This window comes from Protopterus annectens, chromosome 10.part0 (assembly GCF_019279795.1).
Source record: "Protopterus annectens isolate FY-2018-M chromosome 10.part0, PAN1.0, whole genome shotgun sequence".
Taxonomy (NCBI): Eukaryota; Metazoa; Chordata; order Ceratodontiformes; family Protopteridae; genus Protopterus; species Protopterus annectens.
Genome location: NC_056744.1, coordinates 1,786,310,717 through 1,786,323,285, shown reverse-complemented (window position 1 = coordinate 1,786,323,285; position 12,569 = coordinate 1,786,310,717).

Sequence of the window (12,569 nt, the reverse complement as noted above, 5' to 3'; positions counted from 1 at the left end):
ACCGGGATAGTCCGACTGGATACATGTCCATTTTGAGCCAAGGCCCGGGGAGAAAAGCTCCAAACTTACAAACAGATAAAGACAAGCAAATTACACTATATGCACAAACAGATTGTATTAACATACAAGTTACAGTCTCTAAATTTCAAGCTTATGAACAATACAGCTTATATACAGAAATATAAACAAATATGTTACAGTTTCTCTTATCATATACTATAAATGAATGAGTTGTAACTTGATGGTGTTAAGTACTTATTCCACTGGCATGTAACACTATAAATGAATGAGTTGTAACTTGATGGTGTAAGTACTTACCCCACAAGCATGTAGCGCTATAAATGAATGAGCTGTAACTTGATGGTGTAAATACTTACTCCACAGGCATATAGCACAATAAATGAATGAGTTGTAACTTGATGGTGTAAGTACTTACTCCACAGACATGTAGCACTATAAACAAATGAGTTGGAATTTGATGGTGTAAGCATTTACTCCACAGGCATGTAGCACTATAAACAAATGAGTTGTAACTTGGTGGTAAGTAGTTATTCCACAGGCATGTAGCATTATAAATTAATGAGTTGTAACTTGATGGTGCAAGTATTTACTCCACACGCATGTAGCACTATAAACGAATGAATTGTAACTTGATGGTGCAAGTACTTACTCCATAGGCATGTAGCACTATAAACAAATGAGTTGTAACTTAATAGTGTAAGTACTTACTCCACAGGCATGTAGCACTATAATTTCATTTATTTATTATTTATTTAAAATTACATTTGTTGACCGGGATAGTCCGACTGGATACATGTCCATTTTCAGCGGAGGCCCGAGGACAAAAGCTCCAAATTTACAAACAGATAAAGACTAGCTAGTTACAGTATATGCGCAAACATATTGTATTAACATAAAAGTTGCAGTCTCTAAATTTCAAGCTTATGAACAATACAGTTTATATAGAGAAATATATTCAAATATGTTACAGTTTCTCTTATCATATACTATAAACGTCTGAGTTGTAACTTGATGATGTTAAGTACTAACTCCACAGGCATGTAGCACTATAAACAAATGAGTTGTAACTTGATGGTGTTAAGTACTTACTCCACAGGCATGTAACACTATAAATGAATGATTTGTAACTTGATGGTGTAAGTACTTACCCCACAAGCATGTAGGGCTATAAATGAATGAGCTGTAACTTGATAGTGTAAATACTTACTCCGCAGGCATATAGCACTATAAATGAATGAGTTGTACCTTGATGGTGTAAGTATTTACTCCACAGACATGTAGCACTATAAACGAATGAGTTGGAACTTGATGGTGTAAGTACTTACTTCACAGGCATGTAGCACTTTAAACAAATGAGCTGTAACTTGATGGTGTAAGTACTTATTACACAGCCATGTAGCACTATAAACAAATGATCTGCAACTTGATGGTGTAAATACTTACGCCACAGGCATGTAGTACTATAAATGAATGAGTTGTAACTGATGGTGTAAATACTTACCCCACAGGCATGTAACACTATAAACAAATGAGTTGTAACTTGATGGTGTAAGTACTTACCCCACAGGCATGTAGCACTATAATTTAATTCATTTATTATTTATTTAAAATTAAATTTGTTGACCGGGATAGTCCGACTGGATACATGTCCATTTTCAGCGGAGGCCCGAGGCGAAAAGCTCCAAATTTACAAACTGATAAAGACTAGCTAGTTACAGTATATGCACAAACATATTGTATTAACATACAAGTTGCAGTCTCTAAATTTCAAGCTTATGAACAATACAGTTTATATAGAGAAATATATTCAAATATGTTACAGTTTCTCTTATTATATACTATAAACGACTGAGTTGTAACTTGATGGTGTAAGTACTTACTCCACAGGCATGTAGCACTATAAACGAATGAGTTGTAACTTGATGATGTTAAGTACTAACTCCACAGGCATGTTGCACTATAAACAAATGAGTTGTAACTTGATGGTGTTAAGTACTTACTCCACAGGCATGTAACACTATAAATGAATGATTTGTAACTTGATGGCGTAAGTACTTACCCCACAAGCATGTAGGGCTATAAATGAATGAGCTGTAACTTGATAGTGTAAATACTTACTCCACAGGCATATAGCACTATAAACGAATGAGTTGTACCTTGATGGTGTAAGTACTTACTCCACAGACATGTAACACTATAAACGAATGAGTTGTAACTAGATGGTGTAAGTACTTATTTCACAGGCATGTAGCACTATAAACAAATGAGCTGTAACTTGATGGTTTAAGTACTTATTACACAGCCATGTAGCACTATAAACAAATGATCTGCAACTTGATGGTGTAAATACTTACGCCACAGGCATGTAGTACTATAAATGAATGAGTTGTAACTGATGGTGTAAATACTTACCCCACAGGCATATAACACTATAAACAAATGAGTTGTAACTTGATGGTGTAAGTACTTACCCCACAGGCATGTAGCACTCTAAATGAATGAGTTGTAAGTTGATGGTGTAAGTAGTTATTCCACAGGCATGTAGTATTATAAATGAATGAGTTGTAACTTGATGGTGCAAGTATTTACTCCACATGCATGTAGCACTATAAACGAATGAATTGTAACTTGGTGCAAGTACTTACTCCATGGGCATGTAGCACTATAAACAAACGAGTTGTAACTTAATTGTGTAAGTACTTACTCCACAGGCATGTAGCACTATAATTTAATTTATTTATTATTTATTTAAATTTACATTTGTTGACTGGGATTGTCCGACTGGATACATGTCTATTTTCAGCGGAGGCCTGAGGAGAAAAGCTCCAAATTTACAAACACATAAAGGCAAGCTAGTTACAGTATATGCACAAACATATTGTATTAACATGCAAGTTACAGTCTCTAAATTTCAAGCTTATGAACAATACAGTTTATATAGAGAAATATATACAAATATGTTACAGTTTCTCTTATCATATACTATAAAGAAATAAGTTGTAACTTAGTGGTGTAATTACTTACTCCACAGGCATGTAGCACTATAAACAAATTAGTTATAACTTGATGATAAGTACTAACTCCACAAGCATGTAGCACTATAAACAAATGAGTTGTAACTTGATGGTGTAAGTACTTATTCCACAGCCATGTAGCACTATAAACAAATGAGCTGTAACTTGATGGTGTAAATACTTACGCCACAGGCATGTAGCACTATAAATGAATGAGTTGTAACTGATGGTGTAAGTACTTACCCCACAGGCATTTAACACTATAAAGAAATGAGTTGTAACTTGATGGTGTAAGTACTTGCCCCACAGGTATGTAGCACTCTAAACGAATGAGTTGTAACTTGATGGTGCAAGTACTTATTCCACAGACATGTAGCACTATAAACAAATGAGTTGTAACTTGATGGTGTAAGTACTTACCCCACAGACATGTAGCACTATAAACAAATGAGTTGCAACTTGATGGTGTAAGTACTTATTCCACAGCCATGTAGCACTATAAACAAATGAGCTGTAACTTGCTGGTGTAGATACTTACTCCACAGGCATGTAGCACTATGAATTAATGTGCTGTAACTTGATGGTGTAAGTACTTCATCTAGCACTATTAACAAATGAGTTGTAACTTGATGGTGTAAGTACTTACCCCACAGGCATGTAGCACTATAAATGAATAAGTTGTAACTTGATGGCGTAAGTAAACATAAAAAACAAAGCACCTAGGAACCAGCAAAATGAAGCCACCAACACAGCGTAGATAAGAGCAAAAAAGCTTGTTTTATTTTAACGTTTGCAAATAAAGTAAGCCGTAAGATTTTAATAATATATAATTAATATAATTGTTTTAATTATATATTATTAAAATCTTATGACTTATTTTATTTGCAAACCTTAAAATAAAACAAACTTTTTTGCTCCTATCTACGCTGTGTTGGTGGCTTTCTTTTGCTGATTCCTAGGTACTTTGTTTTTGATGTTTACTGGTCATGTTTACAGCACTTTTCTCTTTTACTTTTCTGGTTTTGATGGTGTAAGTACTTACTCCACAGGCATGTAGCACTATAAACGAAGGAGTTGTAACTTGGTGATGTAAGTACTTACTCCACAGGCATGTAGCACTATAATTTCATTCATTTATTATTTATTTAATTTTACATTTGTTGACCGGGATAGTCCGACTGGATACATGTCCATTTTCAGTAGAGGCCTGAGGAGATAAGCTCCAAATTTACAAACAGATAAAGACAAGCTAGTTAAAGTATATGCACAAACATATTGTATTAACATACAAGTTACAATCTCACATTTCAAGCTTATGAAGAATACAGTTTGTATACAGAAATATATAAAAATATGTTACAGTTTCTCTTATCATATACTATAAACAAGTAAGTTGTAACTTGGTGGTGTAATTACTTACTCCACAGGCATGTAGCACTATAAACAAATTAGTTGTAACTTGATTATGTTAAGTACTAACTCCACAAGCATGTAGCAATATAAACAAATGAGTTGTAAATTGATGGTGTAAGTACTTATTCCACAGCCATGTAGTACTATAAACAAATGAGCTGTAACTTTATGGTGTCAATACTTACTCCACAGGTATGTAGCACTATAAATGAATGAGTTGTAACTGATGGTGTAAGTACTTACCCCACAGGCATGTAACACTATAAACAAATGAGTTGTAACTTGATGGTGTAAGTACTTACCCCACAGGCATGTAGCACTCTAAACGAATGAGTTGTAACTTGATGGTGTAAGTACTTACTCCACAGGCATGTAGCACTATAAACGAATGAGTTGTAACTTGATTGTGTTAAGTACTTACTCCGCAGGCATGTAGCAGTATAAACGAATGAGTTGTAACTTGATGGTGTAAGTACTAACTCCACAGGCATGTAGCACTATAAATGAATGAGTTGTAACTTGATGGTGTAAGCACTTACTCCACATGCATGTAGCACTATAAATGAAGGAGTTGTAACTTGATGGTGTTAAGTACTTACTTCACAGGCATGTAGCACTATAAACAAATGAGTTGTAACTTGGTGGTGTAAGCTGTTATTCCACAGGCATGTAGCATTATGAATGAATGAGTTGTAACTTGATGGTGCAAGTATTTACTCCACACGCATGTAGCACTATAAACAAGTGAATTGTAACTTGATGTTGCAAGTACTTACTCCACAGGCATGTAGCACTATAAATAAATGAGTTGTAACTTGCTGGTGTAAGTACTTACTCCACAGGCATGTAGCACTATAATTTAATGTATTTATTATTAATTTAATTTTACATTTCTTGACCGGGATAGTCCAACTGGATACATGTCCATTTTCAGCGGAGGCCCAAGGAGAAAAGCTCCAAATTTACAAACAGATAAAGACAAGCTAGTTACAGTATATGCACAAACATATTGTATTAACATACAAGTTATAGTCTCACATTTCAAGCTTATGAAGAATACAGTTTATATACAAATATGTTACAGTTTCACTTATCATATACTATAAACAAATGAGTTGTAACTTGATGCTGAAAGTATTTACTCCATAGGCAAGTAGCACTATAAATGAATTAGTTGTAATTTGATGGTGTAAGTACTTACCCCACAGGCATATAGCACTATAAATGAATGAGCTGTAACTTGATTCTGAAAGTACTTACTCCAGAGGCATATAGCACTATAAACGAATGAGTTGTAACTTGATGGTGTAAATACTTACTCCACAGGCATGTAGCACTATAAACAAATGAGTTGTAACTTGATGGTGTAAGTATTTACTCCACAGACATGTAGCCCTTTAAATGAATGATCTGTAACTTGATGGTGTAAGTACTTACTCCACAGGCATGTAGCACTATAAACGAATGAGTTGTAACTTGATGGTGTAAATACTTATTCCACAGCCATGTAGCGCTATAAATGAATGAGCTGTAACTTGATGGTGTAAATACTTACTCCACAGGCATATAGCACAATAAATGAATGAGTTGTAACTTGATGATGTAAGTACTTCATGTAGCACTATTAACAATTGAGTTGTAACTTGATGGTGTAAGTACTTACCCCACAGGCATGTAGCACTATAAATGAATGAGTTGTAACTTGATGGTGTAAGTACTTACTCCACTGACATGTAGCACTATAAACGAATGAGTTGTAACTTGATGGTGTAAACAAACATCCAAAACAAAGCACCTAGGAACCAGCAAAATGAAGCCACCAAGACAGCGTAGATAGGAGCAAAAAAGCTTGTTTTATTTTAACGCTTGCAAATAAAATAAGCCATAAGATTTCAATAATAAAACGTTAAAGTAAAACAAGTTTTTTTGCTCCTATCTACGCTGTGTTGGTGGCTTCCTTTTGCTGGTTCCTAGGTGCTTTGTTTTGGATTTTTACTGGTCGTGTTTAAAGCACTTTTCTCTTTTACTTTTCTGGTTTTGATGGTGTAAGTACTTACTCCACAGGCATGCAGCACTAAAAATGAAGGAGTTGTAACTTGGTGGTGTAAGTACTTACTCCACAGGCATGTAGCACTATAATTTCATGTATTTATTATTTATTTAATTTTACATTTGTTGACCAGGATAGTCCGACTGGTACATGTCCATTTTCAGTGGAGGCCTGGGAAGAAAAGCGCCAAATTTAGAAACAGATAAAGACAAGCTAGTTAAAGTATATGTACAAACATAAATTTAAAAGTAACAGTCCAACGGATAAGCACACTAGTACCAAAAAAGTATATAAGTGTTCAGAAAAGATAGGTACTTGTGCGTGAAGTGAGGATACAGCCAATGTTCACAAGCTTCCTTTGATTGAAATATCCAACTCAAGTCGATGTGAATTCAAATCCATTTATTCACATAAAGTAAAAAACAAAAGATGAGCGCTTTCGCTAAAAATTAGCTTCCTCAGATCCTACAAGTGGTGAATTAATTCCACCCTTTATATAGTCATGTTACTACATTTAAATAGAATAATTATATTCAATTGAATAATTAAATAATTAACTAAGCTATAATTAAAAAGAACAATTATTAAAACACTGAAAATCTTGTAGATCATATGCTGGCATTAAATATATATCAGTATAAAATATTTCTAACAATGAAACAAATCAAATAGTACATTAATATATTAAAATATTAAAACATAGCAATACTTAAAACTATGTATGTATATATAAAAGCCATGTAACTGATGAATATCTGAACTAATTATCTATGGATGCTATATTGTGTATACCAGAGATAAGATAAGAGTACATGTATTTAAAATACCAATAAATATATGAAAAATATATATATATAAAAAATATGCATGTATATATATATAGGTACATAATTATATAAAAGGTGTATGGGTATCTATGATATATGTATAAAAATATTATAAAATGAATAGATAATTAATATGTTATAATATATTATATTATAATGATTGTGTTACAACATGTATAATAGATGTGTGTATTAATATATATGGATGTTAAATATATGATATGATCATAATTGAGTAACATAAGTATGTGTGGAAAAATAAAAGTGATATATGTATGTATATAAATATAGATGAAAAATGTATGTGAAGCAATTATGAATGTAATATAAATATAAAAATGTGTGTATGTAAATGTATGTATGAACAGGGTTGGAATTGCTTGTAGGATGTATGCATATATATATATATATATATATATATATATATATATATATAAAAAACTATGTTGAGTTAAAGACAGAAGAAATGTATGTGGTAGTGAGATGTTGTTAAATATATTAGATATAATTGCGAGATGTTGTTAAATATATTAGATGTAATAGTGGATGAATGTATGATTAGATGTAGAGTGGAATAAACATTGCAACCTGTAATTAATTATTTAATATGCCTATGTTGTCTAAGATAAGGTGCCAATAGCTACGCCAACATGTTTTTGGCACACTGGGGGAAAGTAGTACTATTCCAGGATCCATTGTTTAAATCCAGTGTGAGATTCTATAGACGCTTTGTAGATGATTTATTTATTTTATGGAATGGTACTTTAAATGACCTAGAAAACTTCATTTTAGCCATTAATCATTTAACTGACTGTCTAAAGTTCACAGCACAATGGAATATGAATAAAATTGAGTTTTTAGATCTTTTTATTGAGAAACTACCATGTGGTGCTATTAATACTGGAATTTTTAGGAAAAGTTGCCATCGGAACATGCTATTATTTAGAACTAGCATGCATCCAACATATGTTTTTAAAAACATTATGAAAGGGCAGGCCCTAAGAATGTCTAGAATGAATCCCAATGAAATAGGTTTAGAAAGAGACCTAAATGATTTGAAAAATCAACTACTAGAAAGAGGTTACAAATCTAATGAAATAGAAGAACATCTACAGATAACATCTGATGTACGTGAAACAAAAGGTGCACCTTATTTTGGACCTGCCATTATAGAAAATCCAGGTATTAGTACTAATCCAACTAAAGTTAAATTCTCAACTTGCTTTACTAGGGATAATAATGAAATTAGGTATATTATTAATAAGCATTGGGATATTTTATTAACTGATAATGACATTAAGCAAATAGTTGGGGAGAAGCCGATGTTCTTATATAGAAACAAGATGAACCTTAAAAGGCTTTTATGTTATAATACAACCAAAAAAGATACACAAATAGGAAGCTTCACCAAACCTTGTGGTCACTGTAATTTTTGCCCACTAATCAACACCGATCCTATTTTTATACATCCAGATTTGAATAAAGAATTTTCTTTCTCTGTCACTGCTAACTGTATGACTTGTCATGTTGTATATTTAGCAGTATGTTCCATCTGTTCATCATTCTACGTAGGCAAGACTAATCGTTGCCTACGAGACAGAATAAGAGAACACTGCTATAATATTAGAAAGAAGAATATAAACAATGCTCTGGCTAAACATGTATTACAAGCAGGACACAATCATACATTTACATTTAGAGTTCTGGAGGTGGTAATACCAAATGTAAGGGAGGAGATGTGAGATGTTACACAGAAGGGAAAGAAAGTGGTTGGATTATTTTACTTAGAGCAGACAAAGGTCATGGTTTAAATGAAAGAGCATCAATTAAACCTTATCTTAGACAACGTAGGCATATTAAATAATTAATTACAGGTTGCAATGTTTATTCCACTCTACATCTAATCATACATTCATCCACTATTACATCTAATATATTTAACAACATCTCACAATTATATCTAATGTATTTAACAACATCTCACTACCACATACATTTCTTCTTTCTTTAACTCAACATAGTTTTTTTATATATATATATATATATATATATATATATATCTGCATACATCCTACAAGCAATTCCAACCCTGTTCATACATACATTTACATACACACATTTTTATATTTATATTACATTCATAATTGCTTCACATACATTTTTCATCTATATTTATATACATACATATATCACTTTTATTTTTCCACACATACTTATGTTACTCAATTATGATCATATCATATATTTAACATCCATATATATTAATATACACATCTATTATACATGTTTTAACACAATCATTATAATATAATATATTATAACATATTCATTATCTATTCATTTTATAATATTTTTATACATATATCATAGATACCCATACACCTTTTATATAATTATGTACATATATATACATACATATTTTTTATATATATATATTTTTCATATATTTATTGGTATTTTAAATACATGTACTCTTATCTTATCTCTGGTATACACAATATAGCATCCATAGATAATTAGTTCAGATATTCATCAGTTACATGGCTTTTATATATATACATACATATTTTTAAGTATTGCTATGTTTTAATATTTTAATATATTAATGTACTATTTGATTTGTTTCATTGTTAGAAATATTTTATACTGATATATACTTAATGCCAGCATATGATCTACAAGATTTTCTGTGTTTTAATAATTGTACTTTTTAATTATAGCTTAGTTAATTATTTAATTATTCAATTGAATATAATTATTCTATTTAAATGTAGTAACATGACTATATAAAGGGTGGAATTAATTCACCACTTGTAGGATCTGAGGAAGCTATTTTTTAGCGAAAGCGCTCATCTTTTGTTTTTTACTTTATGTGAATAAATGGATTTGAATTCACATCGACTCGAGTTGGATATTTCAACCAAAGGAAGCTTGTGAACATTGGCTGTATCCTCACTTCACACACAAGTACCTATCTTTTCTGAACAGTTATATGTACAAACATATTGTATTAACATACAAGTCAGTCTCACATTTCAAGCTTATGAAGAATACAGTTTATATACAGAAATATATACAAATATGCTACAGTTTCTCTTATCATATACTATAAACAAATGAGTTGTAACTTATTGGTGTAAGTACTTACTCCACAGGCATGTAGCACTATAAATGAATTAGTTGTAACTTGATGATGTTACATACTAACTCCACAAGCATGTAGCACTATAAATGAATGAGTTGTAATTTGATGGTGTAAATATTTACCCCACAGGCATGTAGCACTATAAATGAATGAGTTGTAATTTGATGGTGTAAGTATTTACCCCTCAGGCATGTAGCACTATAAATGAATGAGCTGCAACTTGATGGTGTAAATTCTTCCTCCACAGGCATGAAGCACTATAAACAAATGAGTGGTAACTTGATGGTGAAAGTACTTACTCCACAGGCATGTAGCACTATAAACAAATGAGTTGTAACTTGATGGTGTAAGTACTTATTCCACAGCCATGTAGCACCATAAACAAATGAGTTGTAACTTGATGGTGTAAGTACTTACCCCACAGGCATGTAGCACTATAAACAAATGAGTTGTAACTTGATGGTGTAAGTACTTACTCCACAGGCATGTAGCACTATAAACGAATGAGTTGTAACTTGATGGTGTAAGTAAACATCCAAAACAAAGCACTTAGGAACCAGCAAAATGAAGCCACCAAGACAGCGTAGATAGGAGCAAAAAAGCTTGTTTTATTTTAACACTTGCAAATAAAATAAGCCATAAGATTTTAATAATATATAATTAATATAATTGTTTAAATTATATATTTTTAAAATCTTATGGCTTATTTTATTTGCAAACGTTAAAATAAAACAAGCATTTTTGCTCCTATCTACGCTGTGTTGGTGGCTTCCTTTTGCTGGTTCCTAGGTGCTTTGTTTTGGATGTTTACTGGTCGTGTTTAAAGCACTTTTTGCTTTTACTTTTCTGGTTTTGATGGTGTAAGTACTTACTCCACGGGCATGTAGCACTCTAAATGAAGGAGTTGTAACTTGGTGATGTAAGTACTTACTCCGCAGGCATGTAGCATTATAAATGAATGAGTTGTAACTTGATGGTGTAAGTACTTACTCCACAGACATGTAGCACTATGAATGAATGAGTTGTAACTTGATGGTGTAAGTACTTACTCCACAAGCAAGTTGCACTATAAACGGATGAGTTGTAACTTGATGGTGTTAAGTACTTACTCCATAGACATATAGCACTATAAATGAATGAGTTGTAACTTGATGGTGTAATTACTTACCCCACAGGCATGTAGCACTATAAACGAATGAGCTGTAAGTTGATGGTGTAAATACTTACTCCACAGGCATGTAGCACTAGAAACAAATGAGCTGTAACTTGATGGTGTCAGTACCTACTCCACAGGCATGTAGCACTATAAATTAATGAGTTGTAACTTGAAGGTGTAAGTACTTACTCACAGACATGTAGCACTATGAATGAATGAGTTGTAACTTGATGGTGTAAGTACTTACTCCACAAGCAAGTTGCACTATAAATGGATGAGTTGTAACTTGATGGTGTTAAGTACTTACTCCATAGACATATAGCACTATAAATGAATGAGTTGTAACTTGATGGTGTAATTACTTACCCCACAGGCATGTAGCACTATAAACGAATGAGCTGTAAGTTGATGGTGTAAATACTTACTCCACAGGCATGTAGCACTAGAAACAAATGAGCTGTAACTTGATGGTGTCAGTACCTACTCCACAGGCATGTAGCACTATAAATGAATGAGTTGTAACTTGATGGTGTTAAGCACTTACTCCACAGCCATGTAGCACTATAAATGAATGAGTTGTAACTTGATGGTGTAAGCACTTACTCCACAGCCATGTAGCACTATAAATGAATGAGTTGTAACTTGATGGTGTTAAGTACTTACTCCACAGGCATGTATCACTATAAATGAATGAGTTGTAACTTGTTGGTGTTAAGTACTTACTCCACAGGCATGTATCACTATAAACAAATGATTTCTAACTTCATGGTGTTAAGTACTTACTCCACAGGCATGTAGCACTTTAAATGAATGAGTTGTAACTTGATGGTGTTAAGTACTTACTCCACAGACATGTAGCACTATAAATGAATGAGTTGTAACTTGATGGTGTTAAGTACTTACTCCACAGGCATGTAGCACTATAAACAAATGATTTCTAACG